This window comes from Zonotrichia albicollis, chromosome 6 (genome assembly GCF_047830755.1).
Source record: "Zonotrichia albicollis isolate bZonAlb1 chromosome 6, bZonAlb1.hap1, whole genome shotgun sequence".
Lineage (NCBI taxonomy): Eukaryota > Metazoa > Chordata > Aves > Passeriformes > Passerellidae > Zonotrichia > Zonotrichia albicollis.
This window is the reverse complement of record NC_133824.1, coordinates 48,603,658-48,615,849: the sequence shown is the minus strand read 5'-3', so window position 1 is coordinate 48,615,849 and position 12,192 is coordinate 48,603,658. Positions and strand designations below refer to the sequence as shown.

At 53.0% G+C, this 12,192-nt stretch overlaps 1 pseudogene; it reads right to left on the bottom strand.

Moving 5' to 3' along the window:
* Positions 1 to 8,557: 8,557 nt before the first annotated feature.
* Positions 8,558 to 11,860, bottom strand: LOC141729283 (mas-related G-protein coupled receptor member A1-like; annotated as a pseudogene).
* Between the last annotated feature and the right edge of the window lie 332 nt (positions 11,861 to 12,192).

The window sequence follows — 12,192 nt, the reverse complement described above, 5'->3', positions numbered from 1 at the left end:
GCAGATGAATAGGATTCAACAAGGAATTGTTCTGCACTGCTGTGCCGAGATTTTTTTATCCATCTACTTTTAGGTTTGAAGCAAACAAACCAAGAAAAACCAATGGGAAAAGCTGTCAGCTGGGGTCACACAATTTTAATGTTCCACAGGGTGCGGTAGCCCATTTCTGAGACACAGAAAGCTCAGACCTGTTGAATAGAAAATAGTCAAAGCAGAGATTTCAAAGCAAGAGGTTTCCTTGATGCCCCTTCCCACAACTGAAGGCTTGGAATGAGATGATTTCTAAGGTTCCTTCAAACCCAAACCATTCCATGAGGATTCCTCACTTCATCCAGCATCCAGCCCAGGCACGAGTTCCCCTGCTGCACACAGCACCAGCCTGAGAGATGTCAAGGAGCATTTGGACAATGCTCTCAGGCATGGGCTGGGATTGTTGGGATGTCCTGATCAGGGCCAGGAGCTCAACTCCATGAACCTTGTGGCTCCCTTCCAACTCCGGATATTTTATGCTTCTCTTTTTCGCAGACACTTTCTCATGATGATTTCACTCAATGATGATTCAACTGTGTTGTCCCTATTCCCTGGCTCTGGCACAAAAGCCTCAAAAGCCCTCTGCAAGGCAACACTACCAGAGGGGTGAATTCCTTTGCACAGCTCCAAACTCCAAGCCAGGCAGTCAATCAGAGGGAGGGCACTGCTCTTGGCACAGATGAGCAGGAGAGAGGGGCTGGGGGCAAAGACAGAGAAGTCAAACGCCCTCAGCAAGAGCCAGTGCCCAAAATCAGCAGTGAAGAAGGGGAAGGAGATGACAGGAGCAGCAGGAGCAGGGCACAGAGCTTCCCTGGCAGCTGTTTCCATGAGCAGAACAAGAGCCTGGCCAGCAGGGCCAGAGCAGAACAGGGCAGGCTGAGCACTGAGAAGGGGCAGCTCAGCACCAAGGCCATGGGCACCAAAGGGCAGCAATGGAGGGTGGCAGTGAGCAGGAAGGAGAGCAGCCAGAGCAGGGCACACAGGAGCACCGGGAAGCACTGGGAGCAGTGGCAAGGCCAGCAGGACACGGGAGGACAAACAGAGCTGTGACAGCACTGAGGGCTGTCAGAGAGGAGACAGCAGCAGTGAAAGCCAAGAGGATGGGGACCTTCAGCCAAGCTTTCACACCCCACGAGCCACGCTGGTGGCAGAAGCTCTCTGGGACAGAAAATATCCCCTGGGTGATGGTGATGGAGAGCAGGAAGTTGGAGCCAGCCATGGCCAGGCTGAGCACACAGGGAGTGATGGGGTTCCTGTGGATGCAGAAGCTGAGGAGCCAGAGCACAGCCCCATTCCCACCATCCCACACAGGCACAGCAGCAGCAGCAGCAGCAGCAGCGGGACAGGCACTTTGCTCCACTGCCTGCTGTCATACTGGCTCCAGTTGTCATGGCTCTCCTCATTCCAGCTCCCCTGGGATGCCTTCCCACCGGGCCGGCTCCAGCAGGCAGGGCTGGCTCCCTCCGTGCCAGGGGACAAAGTGCTCATGGTGACACCTCTGCTGCTTCTCCTGCCCTTACACAGCTGCAGGGGTGTCAAACAGAGACACCAGAGCAATGCTGCTGTGCCCCAAACGCGGCTTTTCCCATCTTTTCCCACTCACAGCTTCCATGTGGAGCAGCACAGGGATGGTTGAGGGACAGGACAGATGGCAAAGAGGATACAGGAGCCTGGTCCTGTGTGCCTGGCACAAAAGCCAGGGAGATACCTCCTTCCTGGCTGTGGACAGGACAGACCTGGAGCAGGAAAAAAATTGGAGAAGGAAAGAGAGGATTGCCCATGGAGATATCAGTGAGCAAATGGCTTTGGGATGGATCTGAGCTGGACTCTCAGGTGTCAGTTGATATCACTGAGCTGCTGCATTCATTCAGCAGGACACCCATTTCAATATTCCCTCCCTTTTCCCACACTGTTTATAGCTCTTAATTCCCTACAGACCTCAGTTCTGCCCCCAAAATCAACAACCAGGTTCCACCCAATGAGGGGGCCCTGATGAAGGTGGAAGAGAAGAGTCTGACCTGGTTTCCTCTGGCAGCCTGGAGAACTTGCCCGCAGTGCACTGCCCTCAGCTGCCAGGCTCCAGCTGCTGTCCCTGGGCCGGGATCTGCAGGAGGTTCCCTGGAATGGTCCCTTGGGAAAGGGGAGCGCAGCCCGCGGGCTGAGCCCGAGCAGCGTCCGGCGCGGGCTCTGTCCCAGCTCCTGCCACAGCCCCTGCTCTCCGTGCTGCCTCATGTTCTCCAGGGCTCTCACCCACAGGCAGCTGCCTCAGAGCCTGCCACGGGCTCAGGGCTCTGCTCCTCAGCTGCTCTTCACTCTGCCCGGGAAATGAGCAACGGGAGAGAGCCTCAGCAACCACACCTGTGCCCAAAGCACTTGGGCTCCATCTCTGGGCTCATCGTCTATTCTATTTGATAGCAACCTCAACACTGAAATCTTGTCTTTTGAACAGCCTGATCTTGTCCCCTCTCATTTCTGGGCTGGATCCTTAGGGCCCTGGACTACAAATACGCTGTTAAACTTTGATTTCTGGTTCAAATCTTGTTTTCCCATTTGCATACTGCAATTTCAGTGGTATTTCACCTTCACCATACAGTTTCCAAGAGGATTCATGCAATAATAAATTCTGTGCATGAGCTGTAGCTCTGGCACAGAGCAGAGGGATGATTTAGGAGTTCAGCAAGGTCATTTCTTCTGAGAAGAGGCAAATCAATGCTACTCCCGTGGTGTTGGCATGTTGAGGGACACAAAACAAATGATGGACTTTGACCTGGCTGACATAAGAAATTTCATAACAGGATGCCTTGGCAAAAGCAAATGGAACTTTGAAAGTTAGACCTAGATTGCAAAAAGAATAAATCAGGCAGTTTTACCAGAAAAAGTAAATCCCATTAAACTCTGCAAGCAAGAGATATTGTTAGATGCATAAGGTTGTCTATGTGATTTTAACCTGATAATTGTAGTACACATTACTAGTGTCCCTGAAATAGTATATAAATGTTTGTATCCCACAATGAAATTGGATTCTGATCACCGAATCAGTCTCCCCATCTCTCTCCATTGCTGACACAGTGGCATTGATCCTTAGAAAGTTGCAGGTTTCATCTGAGTCATCTTCTATACTCCCGTTACAGTCAGACAGCAGCCTAGAGTCAATTCAAGGAATTTGTGGAAAGATGAAGGGAGATGATTCCCACCCAGGCTGACATGTGCCTCAGGGATTTGGGATGCTCCTGCTGGAAACTGCTGGCCCTGGGACCAGAACTGTCACCTCTCTTCCCTAGTGACACCGTATTTGTGTCCCCAGCTGTGGAATTTCACATCCCCTCACCAGCCCAGTCCTTTCAAGGGCAAACACTTCATGATCCAGGAGCTGATGGGGCTCCAGGAGAGGTGGAGAGGGACTTTGGACAAGGGCATGGAGTGACAGGACAAGGGGGATTGGCTTCCCACTGACAGAGGGTGGGGTCAGATTGGATATTGGGAAGAAATCCTTCCCTGTGAGGGTGCTGACGCCCTAGCACAGGCTGCCCAGACATGTGGGGTCAGGTAAAAACAAACACAAGAGATCTGAAGTTGGGACCACATCCCTCTATCTGCCACGTGTCCATCCATGGAGTGACCATTGAATCCTCATCTCCCATCTTACCCGCTAAAGGAGATGATCTGTGTGAGACAGATGTCACCAGCGTGGCCATACACAGTGTGACACTGCTCATCTGCCTCTGTGGTCTGGCTTAGAAAAGGGCTGTGCTCTTCCTCCTCCACATTGGCTTCACCACCAACTTCATCTTCAACCTGGCTGTCACTGTCTTCCTCTTTCTCCTCCTCATGCTCCCACCCACACTGCTCCTCCTTGTAGAGGATGTGGTCTGCTCTGCTATTATGCCCCTGCGGTCCCTTGAGTTTCCTTTTCCGGCTGCCACTCTCGTGCTCCAGCCTGGGGCTGTACCGTGTGCTGTTCATGAACATCTCAGGGTTAGGCTCTGCAGCCTTCAGTTTCTTCTGCTGCTGCTCCTCTTTCTTTTCTGAGCGCCTGCCATGCATGGTGATGAGTGCCCTGCAGTGGCTTCTTTGGTGTCATTGCTCTCAATCCAACAGTGGCTTCCCTGGGCCAGTTTCATGAAGAGCACTGCCATGGCCTCTCATCTCCATGTGCACCCTCCACCTCCTCCTCTTTGCTCCCTTCATTGTCATTTCCAGTATATTCTTCTGCATTCAGGACTCATGTTGCTCAGACAAGGGCAAGCCCAAAAGGCTCCAAATTATTTTCTTCCTCTCTCTCCTCATCACTCTCTCCCTCAGACTCTGGAATTTCCTGAAGCAGCTCAGCTACACCATTCTGCCTTCCCAGTCTGGTTTCCTGCTTGCCTGCATCAAAAGCATCATCAAACCCATCATCTAATGCCAGGCAGGGAGATGCTGGAAGAACTGCTGCATGAGGTCCTCAGGAAATCTCTCTGGAGGGTTTTGTGGTGCCAGAAGAAAACACTGCCAGCAGCAATGGTTCCACCAGGGAATGATTTCAGTGATGCCATGGCAGTCTGAGCCTGTTGATCCCTTCCACTGCACTGATGAAGCACCCCAGGACATTGGCTGAGGGTTTCCTTGAATCACTTGATTAATAAACATCCGCAGAGTCACCCTCCCACCCCAATTCCTTCAGGAGAAGGCAGCAGGAGCATTGCCAAGGCCCATGTGGGAGGGATGCTCTGCGGGGAGCACATTGGAGCATGGCTTTCCCTCCTCTCTTACACCTCCTAGAACTCTTAAAACCCGCTTTCCTGAAAGGGATTCTTCCCAACACAGCTGTGACCCCAAAATTCCCCCTGGCACCTGGTTCCTGCATCCCACTGAGGTCTGATATCAATAAACAGCACCGTGAACCCTGAGCTGCCTTTCCCCCTCTGCCAGCGCTTCTCGGCTTCCTCTGGCTGCTGCTGCCAGCCGGGAATGTGGCTGGAGGGAGGAGACACGGCCATGGCTTGTGCTCCCTGCAGCAACCACGATCCCCAGTGCCAGAGCTGGGCTGGCACAGACACGATGGCCCAGGGGCTCAGCATTCCCCACCCCGAGGGCTCTGTGAGTGTCACAGCAGAGATGTCCCTGCTCCCGGGGGCAGCGGGGCTGGCGGGCAGGGGGGGAAGGGTCCCTGGGGGTCTGGGCGTGTGGGAGGGAGCAGGAGGCGCCAGGAAGGGTCTGGATGGTGCTGATCCCAAATGTCCTGACTGGAGAGCAGCAGGGCCTGAGGGGCAGAGCTTCAACATGGGGAGCGGGCATGGAATGGGATGGGATGAGATGGGATGGGATGGGATGGGATGGGATGGGATGGGATGGGATGGGATGGGATGGGATGGGATGGGATGGGATGGGATGGGATGGGATGGGATGGGATGCAATGGGATGCAATGGGATGCGATGGGATGGGATGGGATGGGATGGCGCCGCATGGCATGACATGGCATGGCATGGAATGGCATGACATGAGGAGTGGAGATGGGACTTGGTAGTAATACCAAAATCAGCCAGAATAATCTTTCCAACACAATGAGAAGCATTAGGAAGCAGCGGACACACAGATGGATCTCTCCATATTTCTGTTTGGGGTGAGACTTTACAACAGAGGTTTTATCCATCATAAGCACACACAGTTATTAAAATGTTATTCCTATCTAATACACAAACATCACTTTCCTAGGACTCATTGCCAGGCATCCATGTACTTCTCCAAGTCCTTTCCGGATCCTGGAGGATCATTCAGAGGGGTCTCTGGTGGTCACATTCACTGAGTGCTGAGATATTAAAGGTGACCTTGCCTTGAACTTTTCCTTTGGCCATGTGCTCTTGCTGCTTGTTACAGAACTTTCCCCAAAACCACTGCAGGCCTCCAAATCTATTTCTGCACTGGCTCCAGCCACATTTATCATCCTGTGTGATTCTGAGGAGCACAATGGAGCTGGGCTTTCCTCCTCCCTCCTGGGTCCAAGAACACTATGGCCAGAAGGAGCAGGGACACTGCCGGGGGTCCCTGGTGGAGCGGAGGAAGATCGAGGCTGTTCAGGGGGGGACGGGGTCCCAGGGGCATCTGGACTATTGGAGTCTGTTTTAGAGTGGCCAGGAGAGGGTCAGAGGGGGTTGGAGGGGGTCTGGAAGCTGGAAATCCCAAATCTCCCCACTGGAGTAGAGCAAAGCCTGACAGGCCACGCTCAGAGTGGGGGAGTGGCTCTGTCTGGGAAACCCGTGGGATGTGATAGGATGGGGTGAGGATAGAGCGGGATGGGGATGGGGAGTGGGGGCAGAGATGAGGATGGTAAGGGGATAGAACAAAGAAGCAGCTCAACTGTGCTTCCTTAGGCCCAGGGCATCTTTTTGCAAGTATCATGGAGCTATCCCTAGACTCTGAGTTACTTCTGAGAAACACCCAGCTGCCCCACCAGCACTGCCAGCACTCCAGTGCCACCAGCAGCTCCAGCATTCTGTTGCTGCAGGAGGGAGCATGACCTCTCAAGGAAGAGAAATGAGGAATGGTAGAAACCTATTGTGAGAGGGAAGGCAGTTGCAGAATGCACCGTGAGCTGGGAAGGACTGTTTCTTATTAGAAAAAATTGCACAGCCATTAAAAAATTCACCTCCTTTGTGGCAAAGAAACAAAAAAAAAAAATCAAGATCAGTAACATGAAGCAGTGGAACTCTGACACAGCCAAAGTTGTAAAACCAATTCCAACTGCCCTGTGACCCTACTGAGCCTTGGGGAGCAGCAACAGGACAGGACAGAGAGGGATAGGAGTGGGGAGCTCCTGGTGATGTGGAGACGTTCTTCGGCAGGGTTCTGACCTAGGAGAAGCTGCTTTAGGACATGGATCCCAAAGGAGCAAGAGGGACCAGGAAGCGCCGCTGATCTGCACAGACCCCTTTGCCTGCTGCTGCCCCACAGGGAACAGGTCAGTGCAATGTTTGCCTTCCTCCCTATCCCCCCTTCCTCTCCTGCAGCAGCTGCTCTGTTCCTGCCACCCTCTCCCGGTGACCGTAGTGCCCTCCCCAGCTCCCTCCTGCTCTGCCCTGTGCCTGAACAGCGCAACCCTCCCACCTCCCTCTCCACCCCACAATTTCCACTGCCCTCCTCCCCTGCACATTTCACTCCTCCCCACTGAATCCTTCCCACTGCAGGGAGCTGCTGAGGAGCCACATGGTCCATCCCTGGATTCTCCAAGCACTGACTGCCCATCCACTCTGACCACAGCCAGGGGTCACATCCCACTGCCTGCCCAGCGTCCATCCATGGAGGTGAGCACCGTGTCCCCATCTCCTGCCTCACCCACTGAAGAAGATGATCTCTGTGAGACAGATGTCACCAGCGTAGCCATACACAGTGTGACACTGCTCATCTGCCTCTGTGGGCTGGCTGGGAACGGGGCTGTCATCGGCCTCCTCAACCTGAAAATCCCCAACTATCGCTTCTTTTTCCTTGATGTCACTGATTTCCTCTTCCTTCTCCTCACAGTCCCCTCTGCCCTCCTTCTCCTGGTGGAGGATGTGTCCTGCTCTCCTGTCATGCCCCTGCTGTACCTGAGTTTCCTTTTGCAGCTATCATTGGTCTCCTGCTACTGGGCGCTGTTATGGCTGATGCCCAGGAGACATGTTGTACATATGTAACAGCTCTGCAAGTTCTGCTGTCGCTGTAACCTTCTTCTACGCCTGATGTGGGTGGTGGGAAGTATCCAATACTGGGCCTTCTTTGCTCTCATCCCCACAGTGACATTCCTGTGCCCATCAGATGAGCAGGACCTCTGCCGCAAAGCTCTCATCTCCATGTACATCATCATGCTGCTCCTCTTTGTTATACCCATGCTCATTTCAATCACAGCTGATTTCATTAATTCCAAGGTGGGCTCCCAGCAGCAGCCGCCCAAAAAGCGCGACATTGTTAACCTCATCATTGTGCTGTTCACTCTCTTCCTCAGCCTCTGCAATTTCCTGCCGCTGCTCAGTTACATCGTTGTGTCATCAGAGGTTTTCTTCCTGCTCGCCTGCATTCACAGCAGCATCAAACCCTTCATCTACTTCTTGGCAGGGAGGTGCTGGAGGCCCTGCTCCATGGGGTCCCTCCAGCTCTCCCTCCGGAGGGTCTTTGAGGAGCAGAAAAAGAAACTGCATGGAGAAATGATCCTGCCATGAACACGGGGGTCTGAGCCTGTTTATTCCTCCTGCTACTCTGCTGAGTGACCCTAGGACAGTGACTGAGGGATTCCTTGAGTCAACTGATCAATAAATATCCAGAGGATCACCCTCCCTGTCATGTTGTATTCCTGAAGGAGAAGGGAACAGGGGCATTGGTGTGAGTGATTTTTGTGGGATGCTCTGCAGGTAATCACATGGCAGCATGACTTTGCTGCTCCCTCCTGGATCCACATGGCTCCAAGCAGTGCAGCTGGGCTCAGTGCTGTTCCCCACCTCTATTCCCCATGCAATGACCCTCATGGCCTCAGCCCCAGGGAATGAACTCCATCTCCTTTGGCTCAGCAGATGAGTTTCATGGTGTTTCCAGGGAGCTCTTGCCTGCAAAGAATGGGACACCTTAATCCCTGGGGACACACCCAGCATGGGGTGGCAGTGATTTCCCAAATCCCTGCAGGGCTGGTGCCTCTAGATGGCAGGAGAGGGGTTGGGATCACAGGGAGCATCCTTCCCCTTCTGTCCTGCAGAGCCAGCCCTGCATTCCCAGCTGATGGGAAGAGACACCAGGTAGGGCTGCAGAGCTGGGGAGGGACAGCAACATTCCCTTATGCCTTCAGTGGGAATGTCTCACATTCTTCAATTCCAGAATTGAATCCTTCTGAGGAAAGTGCAGGGTCAATAGTGAACTCCACTGATCCTTTGTGCCTGTATCCAGAAAGTACATGGAATATGGAAATTCCCATCTCCAGATGCATGGACCATTTAATTGCACAGAGATTAGGGGGTTATGCTGCTCTTCTGCAGAATGGGGCCATCCATCCTCTGGTTCCCCAGCATCAGTGTCCAGGGAAGCCCTTGAGCACCTCCATCCTGAACCTGGCCACCCTCAGGAGGAGCTGCACAGCCACTCTGCACAGCAGCTCCAGCCACAGCCCAGCCTCTCCTGATCTTTCTCATTCTGTAACCACCCCTCAGTCAGATTTGCATTCATGGTTTTTGTTTCTTTCCACTGTGGTAGTCCCAGCCTCATAATTTGTTGAATAAACAAAATCCCGGCTTCACTGCAAGGCCTGTCTCTGTTAAACAGTGTCCAAAATGGCTCATTGTCTTCTTTTATCCCATTCTCAAACCCTCTGGCTGCTCTGGGAGCAGGGCAGGTACCTGTCTCATACCAGAGCCCTTCCTAAGGCACGTGCCTGCAATGCTTGGGATGATGTTGGCAGTGCCAAGAGCTCCTGATTCCTCCTGAGAGAGACCTGGGCAGCAGCCACATCTCTTGCTCAGGGAGAAGTTGTCCCTCCTTTTCCCACTGCCTTACATCCAGGGGAAACCAACGTGCCACTGCTTCTGGAAAGGGAAGTGAGAGTGAAAGCCGTGTGTGGTGAGTCAGGGTTTGGAGACACACATGAGGTTAAACAGCTAAGGAGCATTTATTAACAGATGTGTTAATAATTAACAGAGGAGACTTCGACATCTGAGAGGGTTTTTCTCTCCCTGACTCCTGCTTTCCTACGCACTGGACACCAGAAACTTTCCATGGTGCAACCTCTTTTCCAGGGAAGAACAACTCAGCCGGGGGTTTCTCCCAAAGTAAGTGCAGAAGGATCATGATCCTCCAATGCACTGTTTCTACTCCCAGCACATGTCTTGTCTCCAGTGTGATACAAGCCACTCCCTACCTGAGCTTCCTTTCAAAAGAGCAAGACTTCAAACCAAAAGCTTTCCTGGCTGTCCCTGCCCATGTGACAGAAAAAGGAGAGATCGAATGAAATGATGTCTACTTTTAATTCCAACCTGTCCTGGGGTGACTTTATGGAGCTGAATTGTGTCCCCATTCATCTGTTTAGCCCAGAAATAGGTTTTGCACATTTCACACTGGTTCTTAGCAAAGAGGGGGAGAGCAGGTGCAGCAGTTTGTTTTCAGAAGCTGCGCTCACTCCTCCCCATTCCTGCTCCCAGACCGTGCTGTCTGCAGCACAGACATGCAGCACAGAGCTCTCCTTATCTTTTGGGTTTTTTCAGCTGGCTGAGGCAGAGAAGTTCCCTGGACTGTGGTTTTCCTTTGGCTTGGAACTGTTCAAACCTGCTCTGGACTGAAAACCAAGTAGAACACTGGGAGCTCACACCTGTGGCCCACTGGGGTCTGGGCCGCGGCATTTTCCAGCACGAGAGGGACTGATAAGAGACTGAGTGAGCCAAACTACACTCCACAATAAGGACTGTCTAAATTTCCCAACTCTTCAGAACAGCAAGATGTTTGATTTTTTAATATTGTTTTCATTTGTAATGCTTGTGAATACTTTCCTTGTTAAATAAACAGTTTTTTCCACTTTTCTCTAAGGAAATATTTTCTTGAACAAGCTGTGTAGGGGCTGCTTGAATTTGTTTTCTAGAGGGACCCCATTGGAAGGTTTCCTACCAAATTTACCCTAAACCAGGACACAACCCAAACCATTCCATTAGGATTTCTCATGTCACCCACAACAGCCCCAGGCAGGAGTTCCCCTGCTGCACACAGGACCAGCCTGACAGAGCTCATGGAGCGTTTGGACAATGCTCTCAGGCACAGGCTGGGATTCTTGGCATGTCCGGTGCATGGCCAGGAGCTCAACACCAAGATCCTTCTAGGTCCCTTCCAACACTGGATATTTAATTGTTCCATATTGTGATGACTCTGTCTCATGATGATTCCACTTGATGATGGTTCCACTGTGTTGTCCCTATGCCCTGGCTCTGGCACAAAAGCCTCAAAAGCCCTTTGCAAGGCAACACTACCAGAGGGGGTGAATTCCTTTGCACAGCTCCCAGCCAGGAAGTCAATCAGAGGGTGGGGACTGCTCTTGGCACAGGTGAGCAGGAGAGATATGCTGGGGGCAAAGACAGAGAAGTCAAACGCCCTCAGCAAGAGCCAGTGCCCAAAATCAGCAGTGAAGAAGGGGAAGGAGATGACAGGAGCAGCAGGAGCAGGGCACAGAGCTTCCCTGGCAGCTGTTTCCATGAGCAGCACAGGAGACTGGCCAGCAAGGCCAGAGCAGAACAGGGCAGGCTGAGCACTGAGAAGGGGCAGCTCAGCACCAAGGCCATGGGCACCAAAGGGCAGCAATGGAGGGTGGCAGTGAGCAGGAAGGAGAGCAGCCAGAGCAGGGCACACAGGAGCACTGGGAAGCACTGGGAGCAGGGGCAGGGCCAGCAGGACACGGGAGGACAAACAGAGCTGTGACAGCACTGAGGGCTGTCAGAGAGGAAACAGCAGCAGTGAAAGCCAAGAGGATGGGGACCTTCAGCCCAGCTGTCACAGCCCACGGGCCCAGCTGGTGGCAGAAGCTCCCTGGGACAGAAAATATCCCCTGGGTGATGGTGATGGAGAGCAGGAAGGTGGAGACAGCCATGGCCAGGCTGAGCACACAGGGAGTGATGGGGTTCCTGTGGATGCAGAAGCTGAGGAGCCAGAGCACAGCCCCATTCCCACCATCCCACACAGGCACAGCAGCAGCAGCAGCAGCAGCAGTGGGACAGGTACTTTGCTCCACTGCCTGCTGTCACACTGGCTCCAGTTGTCGTGGCTCTCCTCATTCCAGCTCCCCTGGGATGCCTTCCCACCGGGCTGGCTCCAGCAGGCAGGGCTGGCTCCCTCCGTGCCAGGGGACAAAGTGCTCATGGTGACACCTCTGCTGCTTCTCCTGTCCTCACACAGCTGCAGGGGTGTCAAACAGAGACACCAGAGCAATGCTGCTGTGCCCCAAACGCGGCTTTTCCCATCTTTTCCCACTCACAGCTTCCATGTGGAGCAGCACAGGGATGGTTGAGGGACGGGACAGATGGCAAAGAGGATACAGGAGCCTGGTCCTGTGTGCCTGGCACAAAAGCCAGGGAGATACCTCCTTCCTGGCTGTGGACAGGACAGACCTGGAGCAGGAAAAAAATTGGAGAAGGAAGGAGAGGATTTCCCATGGAGATATCAGTGAGCAAATGGCTTTGGGATGGATCTGA